This window comes from Aulonocara stuartgranti, assembly GCF_965226115.1.
Source record: "Aulonocara stuartgranti genome assembly, chromosome: 12".
NCBI lineage: Eukaryota > Metazoa > Chordata > Actinopteri > Cichliformes > Cichlidae > Aulonocara > Aulonocara stuartgranti.
The window spans coordinates 35,796,370-35,809,790 of NC_138948.1; the positions used below are offsets into that span (position 1 = coordinate 35,796,370).

The window sequence follows — 13,421 nt, forward strand, 5'->3', positions numbered from 1 at the left end:
CCCAATTCAGGGTCTGCAGCCTTAAAGTACGCAGCCTCAACGATCCTCAAGGGCCGTGTACCCAAAGACCGCTGAGGCCGGAAGTGCGAGGCTTGTGAAATGGGACGGTCTAGCCTCTGTTGCGCTGCCCAGGTTGCCTAGCAACCATGATACTAACAGCTGGAAAAGTGTCATACAGCTGTGTTTGACAGAAATAAAGGAGAAAATCTTTTGTTCATTTGTTTGTTTGTTTCTACATGAGCTTTGATCATTCTCCGTAAGATTAAGCTCAGCTATTGAACGGCGTATATTTTAAAGTAAAGGCTTTAAAACCAAGTTAGCACAAACGTCACTAATGTCACATAACTTTGCCGACATGTGGCCAACAGTAATGTTTAATGTTCTTCGTTATTAAACATTTGTACATAAATAAGTGACATAATATTCAGTACTTACTTAAAGTTTACTCTTCGGGCGCCCCCATCCGCCGTTTTTTTTCGGCAAAATTATCCACACCCACTGCCGCGCTATGCATTCTGGGATATGTTGGGCCACGAAGTCTACACTGCCACAGCCTTAAAATTCAGGGAAATGAAGGACGCATTTCAGGGCCGCATTTCGAGCAGCCTTTGAATTGGGACAGCCTTCGGCGCGCCGCTGTGACGTAATCGGCCTTGAAATGCGGCCTTTAAGGGTGCAGACCCTGAATTGGGATACAGCCAATGTCTGCATACACAGAAATTTCAGGGTTCATCTGCCTTTTTCAGGGTCAAATTCAAGCACTTTTTAAGCACTTTCAAGGTCCCTTTTCAAGCTTTTCCAGCACATCCCCACCCCCGCCCCCCCAAAAAGAATGCATGTTTCAATTCGCATCACCTCAGTAAGACCATGTGAAAATGAAAACAAATCATCCTAGATGAACTTAAACACCTTTGTTCCCCTTTTGTTAAGACATAGAAAAACGCACCACACAAAAATACTGCAAAAGAAAACTGTCGCCTTATATACATAGTGTATAAACTCAAAATGCACATTTCACTTAAAAATTAAGATGTGAAAATGTGAACAAATCAACTTGTTAGAGATATTCTTCTCCTGTTGAAACCCCCCCCCCGTTGAAACAAAAAATAGGAGGCAGATGTTTGTTTGTTTTTTAAGTTAATTCCCAAATAAACTGTTTTTTGCTAACTAAATTGCTGTCTGTATTATTGCTGAAGTCCTAAAGGATCACCTTTAAAGTGTTTGTGCTACAAACATCATGTACAGTCAGACAGGCATGGAGAGCAGCACTGACTGGGAGGCTTTGAACAGATCACATAGTTCAATTCAACATATAAGACTTTAAGGATGCACAAGCATCTACTTAAAATCCATTGAATTTATCACCTGTGATATTATTATGTACAATTCCAATGTATTTTGTTCATCTCCCTTAAATAAACAGGCAGCCTTAAAATATGAAATATTCATATATAAATACACATAAATGTGTGTACTGTCTGAGTGGCTGATTGTGCCCCACAGGCCTCAGTGTGAGCTTGAAGACATTTATAATGTTTAAGTAGTTTAATGTGTCGGTGATGACGATAAACACATTTTGAATGAAAGCCGGGGAACTTTGGTAGCACAGAAACAAGTGGCTATTCTTTGTGACCATATGGATCACTCATATTACCATTATTTCACCCAAAGGCACCAAGTTAATGCTCAAAAAGCTGCAGCAATACACACAAATATAAACAGTACTTGGTGACAACTTTGCTTTTAGCCTCTAACCCTCTGGGGTCCAGGGTACAATTGGCCATTTTTGACTACTTTTGATTTGGCCTCTATATTTTACCTTTAAAAACTGTTTATTTTGCCAATCTGTTATTTTCTCATTTTGACAAACTGTATCAGCACAACTTATCCAAATTCAGACAAAATTTAAAATACGAGTAGAAAGTGATATTTTGACTGTAAAAACCACAAGCATGTTTAACGAATCATTTTCATAACTTGAAATGCAAATAGAAATTGTACATTTTTTTAAAAATATGCACAAGTTTTGCAAACAACAAAGTTGTGGAACTATTTACCTAAAAATGCAGCCAAGGCTCAGACGTTTTTTATATAACCATTTTAAACTATTTACAGGTCTGACAGCAGGTGTGTCACTCCTGTTTTCCATGTGGAGACAGCGTTTACACTGCAAAATGCCTTTGGTGGCTTTTTTGCAGCAACTGTGACATTCACTAGTAGAACTGACACACAAAACAAAACAATGACTACACTACACACTAACTACACAAGACAACACACTAACTTGAGACTCCAAACGCGGTAAACGTCACAAAGCTCTCACGTATCAAAACTCTCTCTCTCTCGCTCACTCTCGCCAGTCACTCCTAAAACTTCCCCCTCTTCCCAAACGCCACATGTTGCCATATCATTTTTTGATTGGTCGACATGGTAAATTTTTCCACCAATAGGGAAGGAGTGGTTTTTCTTTTTTCACTCAAAAGCAAAGCGTGTTTGCTAGCGTTCTCCTTAGAAAACACAGTTTTTACCGTTTCTTCCCGGAGTAAACGCCACTGTTTTATTCAGAAAACAAAACATCGGTTTTACATGGCCTATCAACACAGTTTAAACACTGGTATATAGTTTGAAGTCCGCACGTTCGACCCAAGTTGAAATGGAGACTCTGGGTCCGTCGACCCCAGAGGGTTAATCAGAAAGCCTTAAGTTAGCTAGTTATGTATTGGCTAATGTTTAAAGCTTTCACTTGAGTAAATTAACTCACATTACTAAGTAACGTTAGCTAAGTTCACAGCATATTCCATAATAGCGCTGCCATACTGCATCACACTCAGTGCATTTCAATCATTTCTCCAGCGAGTTTGATAGCTAGAAAAATAGGTAATTGGTGTCGCCATAGAAAATACAATGATCTATCGGATTTCCCGGCACCCGTCCTGCAGAAGGATTTCAGTAGTGATGTGCGATACCACTGATTTCCTTTCCAATCCGATACCAAGTAAAATCCAGGGTGGTATCGACGATACTGATGCGATACCGATACTCAAAAACTTAATGTTTCATTGTATTTCATAATACAATATAGAATTGCAGTATGTAAATGTAGTAATAATATAGCTTCACAATGATTACAGGACATCAGACTACTTGTTCTTATTGCTTAATGATGCAGAATAATCATATAGAAATAAAAAACCTGAAGTTGTGGCTATTTGAACATGTTGCCTGCCTGCAGCACTAAAGGACTCCGTGAGAGACGTCTGTCTCGCCCTAGCAGCACCTGTCCCTGTCCTCACCTCCTCTTCAGTTCGCCTCAACATAAGCTCATCATATTCCGTGATATGATTAGGGACGGGTACCGGTATCCGGCACCGGTTCTGACATAAACGGTAGTAACCAGACCGAAAAGCAGCGCAAATTTCGGTGCTTTATTTCCCTGAGCTGTGATACACTTCTAGCCAATCATTTTACGTTTCCGAGGATAGTAGGCGGGCCCAGGTACGTACGTTCCTTTAGAGCAGAGCTACAGATTAAAAATGCCCAAGGCGAAGCGGTCAAAAGTCTGGCTGTACTTCACAGCAAAATATACAAACTCAGCAGCCTGCAACAAGTGCTTTAAGATGATATTGTGCAAAGGAGGTAACACCTCGAATCTGATGAAACACGACGCATAGCGGGGTTTTTTTAAAGCCGAGAAATGCACCGTACCTACACGGGTGTGGTGCCTGTTATCGGACCCTGAGTTAGCAACATCCCCCAAGAACCCGAAGAGGAGAGTCCTGGCCCCTAGCCCTGCCAGTGTAGCAGAAATGATGACGGATGATGTTAGCAGCAGCAGCCATTCTTCTCTGCATGAGTAGCTTAATGTTGTTCGTGTTTAATTTACGTTATGTACGCTAACCACTAGGGATGGGTACCGGTGTCCGGTGCCATGATGGCACCGGTTCTGACATAAACGGTAGTAACCAGACCGAAAAGCAGCGCAAATTTCGGTGCTTTATTTCGCTGCTTTTTTTTCCTGAGCTGTGATACACTTCTAGCCAATCATTTTACGTTTCCGAGGATAGTAGGCGGGCCCAGGTACGTACGTTCCTTTAGAGCAGAGCTACAGATTAAAAATGCCCAAGGCGAAGCGGTCAAAAGTCTGGCTGTACTTCACAGCAAAATATACAAACTCAGCAGCCTGCAACAAGTGCTTTAAGCTGATACTGTGATACTGTCAAAGGAGGTAACACCTCAAATCCGATGAAACACCTGGCGATGCATAGCGTTTTTTTAAAAGCCGAGAAATGCGCCGTATTTGATAGCTTGCTGCGAGACCTCACACCGTGCACATCTACTGCGGGTGGGTTGCCTGTTATTGGACCCGGAGCAACATCCCCCAAAAACACGAAGAGGAGAGTCCTGGCCCCTAGCCCTGCCAGTGTAGCAGAAATGATGACGGATGATGTTAGCAGCAGCAGCCGTTCTTCTCTGTGTGAGTAGCTTAATGTTGTTCGTGTTTAATTTACGTTGTGTACGCTAACCACATTATTACATTAATGCATGTAAGGTGAACTAGCAAACACCGTCGTGGATACATGCGGCTGTCTTCTTGTTTGATGGCAGATGCTCCCTTCACCCTGGCCAAAAAGGCTAAAATGACCAAAGAAAAAGTGGAAAACAGTTAAACATGAGAGGTTTTTGGCCAAAGTTTGTGTTTTTTCCATTGTTTAAGCACTGCTTCCAGCCAAGAGTGATACCATATATGCCCTATAGCTGCAGGAAGGGCTAACATTGTTATCTTTTTACAAAAAAACAGCTAAACATGAGAGGTTTTTGGACAAAGTTTGTGTTCTCCATTCTTTAAGCACCGGCACTGTTTCAAAAGTACCGGTTTGGCACTGGTATCAGATAAAACCTAAACAATACCCATTCCTAGATATGATTTACTCTGAGGTGTTTGACGAGGTTAGTGGTGTTGCCACAACACCTCACTGTCTTGCCACATGTATCGCAAACCGCGTCTTGGCTGTTTGTGGAGGTAAAATATGTCCACGCATGACTCTGTTTACGCTCAGCCATTGTTGTGAGTGCGCACGCCAGGTGCAGTGTTGCAAACTTAGTGGCTTTGTCACTATATTTACCGAGTTTTCAGAGCCCCTTAGCAACTTTTATTCTAAAAAACAACAAGTGCCAAATCTGGTGACTTTTTCTGGTATTATTGGAGACTTATTTATGACAACTTTTTGACGTGAAAGCGCGTATCTTTCTTCTCAACAAGCAGCGGGTGCTGCTGTGGGCACCTCGCCCGTGCCAAAGCGCTCACAGGCAGAGGATAGTCCTCCCCCAGCTGCTATCAGGGCAGGAGATGTTCCCACCTATGCGTCCAAACTGCAAATGAATCGCGTATGAGTGAAGCCTCTGCTCCCGCACCGACTGTAACGCAATCAGTTCTTCTTTTACTGTTATGTTGTTTTGTGGATCACAAGGTTTAAAACTACTTACACACACACACACACACACAAAGCAACTCCACCAGAGTGCCTTTTTCGGGTCACTTTTGCCGGTCCAAGCGCAGATAAAGGAATAAGGTTGGAATTGTGGCACAAAAACAATAATCGCTAAAAAAAAATAATTTGTAATTCTAAATAAATTCTAAATGCATTTAGGACGTTTTTTTTACTCACTTTATGTCTCTTCTTTTTTTCTCTCCTACAACGTGGGTTTCAATGATATTAGCATGACCAATTATGCAAATTAGGCGATGACGTCGTTTAGCGACTTCTAGAGACTTTTAGCACAGCCAATAGCGATTTTTCTTACTGAGGAGTTGGCAACACTGGCCAGGGGCTGCGACAGCCGTATTTCGCATATGACTATGGAAGGCGTAAGAGGAAGTAGTTTCTTCCAATTTAGACGATCTGAATGATATCCGGTTGTTCAGTGATGACGCGACGAATCCTACTTCCGGGTCTAAAGTAGTCTGCGTTTAATATGGCTTTTGTGTTGTTAACATGTTTAATGTTATGTATTTTCTTCTATTTGATCTCAAAAAGCTCCTAAAACAGTCAGTGATCCCTGTTGACCTCCCTCGGCTTTTATTACCGCTAATCATTTATTTAAGCTCAGTTTTTAAAACCCTAGGATGTAACTACAGCCCAGCCCATGCAGCAGTATATGAATGACTAACCTCGTATTGTGGATGGATTATCTCAGTTGTTCTCCTGGCTGAAGTTTGGTCCTTTTACAGCATCCTGCCATGCGATTACATTTGTTCCTGACCACCGAGAACACTCACGTTAACTTTTATCGAGTGGAAAAAAGGTTAGCTTGTTTATATTATGCTAACATAGCTGTGTCGCTAGCGGTCACGTAGCACATCATTATATACCAGCTAGCCCAACTTCAGTAACCCTACAAACGTCACTGCTGTTTAGTTTTCTGTCTTCATTTATGCTGGAAGTGATAACAGAGCTGCACGTTTTAATTTGTTTCCAAAACCCCGCAGTCAGGACATGCTATATTGTATTTAGATAGAAGCTAGCGAGCTAACTCCCTGCTAACTTCTAACTCTGTTAAATGTCATAAATTCGGTTTTCATGGATGCCTGGATGTTAAACTCAATTGTTACACCTGGTAGAGCAGAACGCTGATCATTTTATTAAAGATGAAAGACTTTAGACAGTTTTCAACTCTCAGTAATGCCATAGTGATCGTTTGATATATGGACCTGCAGCAGAGTTTAGACCCAGACACGGCTAGTGACGTCAGACTGAACAACCGGATAGTTTCTTTCCACTGTGTTCCTGTTAATGAAAAACTACAAATTTACCCCAAAGTACTAAAATATCGATATTTTAATATGAGAATGATTCTAGAACATAAATTACTGGGGTCGGAAGAATCGATATTTCAATATCGATCCGCACATCACTAGATTTCAGTGATAAATTATGCTTAATGGCACAAACACCTTCATATAATACTGTAATTCATACGCTTTTCAAGGTGCAAGGCTGTTGCAAATAGAGTTAGTTTTAACACCAATGTCCACCATAGCTTTATTTAGAAAACCCCACACTAACAGAAACTATAGGCGCGCGATATTTGTTTACTTGTTCTGCCCGTGAACATCGTCTTTACGGATAAAGACACGCTGACCATGTTCAACTGACAACTTGTAACAACACTTTAATATCATTTATTTTGGGTGTGTGCTACTTTTATCGAGCCAAAAATAATGGCGCCTCATTTCACTCGCTAGCTTTTTAAAGCAGCACAGGCGCTTATATTATATAATCTGCCTACTCATTTGCTACCGAATTTAGCTGCCAGTGGCTTGTACCGTATAATTGTTTTTTAAAGAGTCATAATATAAACATTTTCCTACGCGCTCCAACAATATTATGGTAAAAAAAAAAAAAAAGCTAACAGCTGCTAGCTAGCAAAATCAAAAACTGCTAGCTAGCTTAAACACGTGTTTAAAACAAGTGCACAGCTGTCAACCACTACAAACTAAATAAGATTGAAAAAATTATCCCAGAAACCCCCCCGCTGTATTTCAGTTTCGTCATAAACGGAAATATGGTCTTAGCTCTTAAATTTACAGCAGGAAAACTTACATTTAATTGACGAAAATACTTCTGTCCTCCCTCACGTATCAGTCTAATTAATCCTCCGACGGAATCCAACAAGTGACAAATGGTGTCCGCCCTGCAGCATCCTGATTGGATAGTCAGTGCTGTCCGGGGCAGGGTATTGGTTTATTAATCCTGTCGATCAAAGGAGCTTGTAAAGAAAAGCATCTGGACTTCTTTAAGTTGCTTGAAGACGTTTCACCTCTCACCCGAGAAGCTTCTTCAGTTCTAAGGTCAAATGGGAGAGAGTCCCAGATTTAAACCCAGTGGGGGTATCCCCCCCCAAAGAGGGACAAAAGGACCCCCTTTGGGGGGGATACCCCCACTGGGTTTAAATCTTTTCTTTACAAGCTCCTTTGACTAGGATGACCTGGATGACTGAGAACCTTCACAGACAGATCCTGTCGTTCTTTTATCTAGTGGTTACTATCTGCATACCTCACCTAAGTTGAATTAGAGAAACAATGCCGTTAATGTGATGTAATGAGCAAGTTAAGCTTTCATCTCATTTGTTTCATCTCATCTCATCTCATCTCATCTCATCTCATCTCTAGTATCCAGAAGGGGACATTGAGAGGCAGACATCTTTCCAAAGTCAGACTTATACTCATTGGCTGTGAAAGCAGGAGCTGTCATCAAGGGTCGAAAAACCACCTTCTACTGCAACTACACTATGTTCAACAGGCAAAAATATCAGTAACCACACACAACACACACTAACAACAACAACAGCAAAAAGCCTATTTCAGCACATATGATGTAACCTACACCAAAGAAAAGGAAATACAGCTCAATAAATTTCTCACAACCTTACAACAGTGTGTGAGACCAATAAAAGGAAATTCTCTGAGTTTTTCTCAGCTGTTTTTCAGGCTTGTTGTATTCTGTTAGAGAGGGAGCTGGGGAAATTCTATGGAAATAATTCTGCATTACTTTTGCAGTATTTGTGCCAAGTTTGAGACATGCGTAATTCATGTCTTTTTAATTTTTTAAAATTCTTTTTATCCGACATCAAAATGTCTTTATGTTCTTCTTCTTATTATTATTATTATATTTTATAAAATAACGTTTATTTATTATTATTATCATTATTGTGTTTTTTGTTTTGTTTTTACAAAATTCTAGCTTGTAATTTCGTTAACTAAAATATTGTTGTTTCCATCTAGTTTTAGCTCTGAGTTTAGTTTTAGTCAACTTTTTTCAGATGGTAACACAATTTAATCTCTAAGTTAGAGAATGTGGGATCACATTCTCACACTTCTACTGTTACCACAAACGCCAGGATATTTGCATGCATTCTCTCATCCCATTCCTGTTTTCTTATTTGAAAATACTTGTTTTTCAATGTCACTTCTTATTTAAGGAAGGTTAACACTTTGTTGTAAACATCAAGAACCAGGAAATAAATGAATTAATAATAATAATAATAATAATAATAATAATAATAATAATAATAATAATAATAATAATAAAAATACCTGAGACAAACATAATAAATACTTTTTTGCGGCTAAACAGAACTGTCTTTTACAAACTAGACATTTAATTTTAGATTTAAAATGCACATTAAAAGAAGGCGGCTAAGCAGTCTTAAATATATAAAAGCCCACAGAGGTTTAGGTTTTCAGGTCACTGGTCAGACATATTAGCAATTAGTCTTAAACTAAATTGAAATAATCCCAAAAATGCTCCCAGAGCGTGTGAGGTGATGACTTTGTGCTCACACAAATTATTCAGTGTTATAGAAAGTAGCAAGTTTGTCTGCTCCTTATATTTGCTGCTATAATCTTAAATAATCACGTAGACAGTAAAAAAACAGACACACATCTTTACGTTTTAAAGGATGTGATGCCATCTATCGACGAATGTAGGAAACTGCAACATAGAAGAAAAGAAGTGACCTTCCCTCATGAATGTAAAAACCAGCTCCCAGCATTTCCTCCGGTTGGCCAAACTGACAGCTGAATGAAGCAAATCTGACAGCAGGAATTCTCATAGTGTCTGTAATGTTGCAAACATTGCAAAGTAAATGAATGAATGAATAAATAAATGCAACATTCACAGTGCGTGCTGCATATTTACTCGCCTTTTCACTGTTTGCCTCTGAAAAAGAGGCTCAGCAAAATGTCAGCGTGAAAGAAGTGGTGCTTATAGCAGTAAGAGGGCTTTGTTATGTTTGTTTGTTATGTTCTAATTAGAGCAGTTCAACCTCTGATGGGGGCTAATCCGTAATTGCTGGCCTTTTGAGAGGAAACTCTCCAACCCAGAGGAGTTTGAGGTACTTTTGGGTTTGTATTCACACTCAGGAGTTATTATTACTTGATCTACTTTAATTAGATGCACTAAGCAAGCCACCTTCCCTTTTAGCTGTTCAAGAAGTCATAAGCAGAAACATGAGGTGGATTGTGGTGTTGCCCAGAAAAAAGTACAGATAAAACGTAGGAAAGCTTTCTGCCACGTCCCAGGTGTGGACAAATTGTTGGCATTTTCTCTGTATTGTTGTAAAGCCTTATCTTACAGTATAAAATACCTCAAGGTGTCCGTTGTTGTGATTTGGTGCTAAATACATAAAACTGAACTGAATTAATCTGCTAGACCTTAAATGCTGACACATAAATTGAGCAGAAGTGAATAGCGAGAATGTGCCAGGTGTGTTTTGAGTGTTTCTGTACTAGTGCAGATGCACATTTCTGTCTTTTAAATATGGTCAATGTAATTTAATCAGCAGTTAATCCTTTTTTAAAGCCTCACTGGTATTTACCTCAGGTTTATTGCTTTCCTAACTATTACTGTCATTTCATTCTTCAAGACAAATTGGGATTTATTGTCAGTGTTTGTACAGTTCAAAAACATTTCATTGTTGATTTGGTGTCTTGCCAGGTTGACTTTCGAGATGCGCCATTTGTACTGGAACTGGCCAGGCACCATTTGTGTTCCAGCACCCTGCAAATATGCCCACAAACTGGCTTTCCTGTCTGGCCAGTACCTACACACGGAACCGCCCATCCAGCTCTCAGACAAGCTCTTCTTCCTTTGAGTTATTTAAGCAAACTGCTGAGGTCGCAGCAAAACAAGCTGCTTTTAACATTACTGGAAGACCAGAATTAATATACATACATATCTGAAGTCAGCCTGCAAGAAGTTTCTTACTGTTAAAAGTGAGTTTTTCCTCCCCACTGTTGCCAAGTGCTTGCTCAATAGCGGTCATTTGATTGTTGGGGTAGGGTCATTACCTTACAATATAAAGGTCCTTGAGGTGACAGGCAGGTAATAAATATGGATCCATTAAGTCCATGAGGTTTGGCATGTCAAAAAAGAAGGGGATCCAGGTGTATTCTGGCACAGAGTTGCATGCTGATTTGCCAGCATTCAACTCCCAGCGACTCTTAACAGCGTTGGCTGCAGATTTGCGCTAGAATGAGGAGTAACTTTTCTAATTTTTCACCAACTGAGAATGAATGTCAGGTCATGAACCTTTATTTTGTAACTCTCCTTGAGTTATTTTTAAAAATGACTTGCGGAGTAAGCTGCTAATAGCAGCTGAGAGTAAAGGCCACGTTTGAAGAGCAGAACACAAACCCAAGAATCTCCGACTGATGTTTGTTCAGATGAATACATATCAAAGCAGTGATTTTACTTAACGGGCTTTTTAGGATGCTGCTGCAACTCCCTTTTCTTTCTTTGACTGAAATATGCTCTTAAATGCTTATTCTTGCTTTCTAGTAGTGACCTAGATTAGATCCAGATCACAACACACACTGTTAGTGAAGTTCTTTTAGCCATTCAAATCCTGCTCGCAGTGCTGATCAGTTTTTATGTTTTGCTGTTTCAATTATTCAGATGTAAACGTAGACTGAACGTAGCTGCTGTATTACTGAGATGACACCGAAACTCATATGCATCTAACGTAGCGGTGCTTACATGTGGGGCCTGCTCAGCAATAAGGACACTCTGTTGTTTGTTGGTAATTCTTTTGGCCTTATTTCTCAAACAAATGTGTTTTCCTGCTCTGGTCCTCGCTTACATTTTCTTGTTGTGATGAAATTACCCGCTTCTTGCCCGCTTTCTGCCCGATTGTCTCAATTTATTAAGGTCATGGTTGCAAATCTTCAATTTGCTGCCAGGAAAACCAAGATAAACAATGTCTGACTGATGAAGAGGGACAATCTCCACCTGTCTGCCTTCAGCCATAATCTACATCTGAAGAACAGATGTTGAGCTGACTGGCTGATAGCATTATGCTTGTGCATTTCAGAGGCACAGGTGAATGCCAAGTGCAGTGCGCTTGGACGAGATCGGCGGGTTACTTTTGACAGCATGATTTTAAAAATAACTGGTGAGCCGGTGAAATTACAGGTTAAAGTGTAAAAACCTGATGGGCCGCCCAGATTTGTGGAGTGAAAGGAGCATGCTTTCTTAATGTTTTGGTTTCATTAAAGTTCTTACAGCACAGCTAGAAGGGATCCAGCAAAAGTCCCACGAGCTCACGTGGGGGTTTGTTTATCGGACAGAGTAATCTGACATGCAAACAGGCCACGGGGCGATTGTTGTCAGGATGAGACAACAATTCAAAGTCACCTTCCATAACTGGTGCAAATTATACATTTGCTTTTGCAATTTGAGCTGTTTTAATGTTGTATCCTGTTGCACCAGGTTTACTCTGGACCTCAATATACGTTCAGTTGTTGGAAGTGATGCAGATTTATCCATGCACTGGTGCATGGATACTTTATTGAAGAAAATAAATCACTTCTTATTTAAGGAAGGTTAACGCTTTGTTGTAAACATCAAGAACCAGGAAATAAATAATAATAATAATAATAAACCAAAAATACCTGAGACAAACATAATAAAAAATTTTTGTGGTTAAACAGAACTGTCTTTTACAAACTAGACATTTAATTTTAGATTTAAAATGCACATTAAAAAAAAGACCAAAACCTCATTTGGAAATGGCTGTAAATGTTTCTTGTTGGATAGTGAACTGAGCAACTACAAAGTGACAAAAGAAATAAAAAATAAATAACAACCCCTCTCAGTGCAGGACCTTGAGAGGGGTTCAGACAAACAGTGACACATTGACAGCATGCCTTGTATAAGGCGGAAACCCTGACATCTGCACTAATGTCCTAAGCACAAATGGGCCAAATTTCCCTGACAGCAAGAGGTCTAGCAGAAACTGCCAGTGGTCACTGGCAATAATCTGGTGTGACAATCATTCCTGACCTGTCACTCAGGTAATGGTGAGTAAAAGGCCAAGGCTGCGGTGGTCTGCACTAGGCATGAAAGTGGTTGTGGGGAGGGGACAACTATGACAGCACAGGCCCTGCACAGCCAGAGGGGACAAACAGACCACAGCTGCTCCTGCTGCCTGGACGGTGATGCAAGCGGCCAAAAGTCCTGGGGAGCTTTCCCACATCCCCCCAGTGTCTCCCAGCGTCATCAGCATTGCTGGATTTTCTCTTTTGATTTGTCTTTATGCTTTTCTCGGAACCATGGCGACCAAGAAAAGCATCAGGACAAAAGCACACTGGGAGAAAATGTACCTTTTGTTAAGTGGTTTTGCATTTTGAGTGTCTAATGTGTCCTACTATTAGAAAACGTGTTCTTTTGCATGTCGGAAGCACTGGAAGAATGCCCTTAAGTTCATTTCCTGTTTCTTTTTCAGATTTGTCATGCAAAATTTACTGCAGGATTTTTTTCTCCATGAAAGACTGGATCGTTAAGAGCTTTAAAATAAGCAGCTGGGTTTCAAGTCAGCTCTTTCTGACAGCAATATTGTTTAGAAGAAAGTAAAGTTGCATC

At 40.2% G+C, this 13,421-nt stretch overlaps 1 protein-coding gene across 2 annotated transcripts in view; it reads right to left on the reverse strand.

Annotated features, from left to right (window-relative positions):
• piwil2 (piwi-like RNA-mediated gene silencing 2) overlaps positions 1-7,711 on the reverse strand; it is a 28,793-nt gene extending 21,082 nt beyond the window's left edge. The window contains exons 1-2 of one of the 2 annotated variants that reach the window (XM_082553726.1): positions 7,602-7,710; positions 4,578-4,632 (exon numbers count right to left, since the gene is read on the reverse strand). The gene's annotated coding sequence lies outside the window, so the exon portion shown is untranslated. Of the gene's footprint in view, positions 1-4,577; positions 4,633-7,601 lie in introns of both variants that reach the window. The other variant, XM_082553725.1, reaches the window with a different exon arrangement.
• Positions 7,712-13,421: the final 5,710 nt, after the last annotated feature.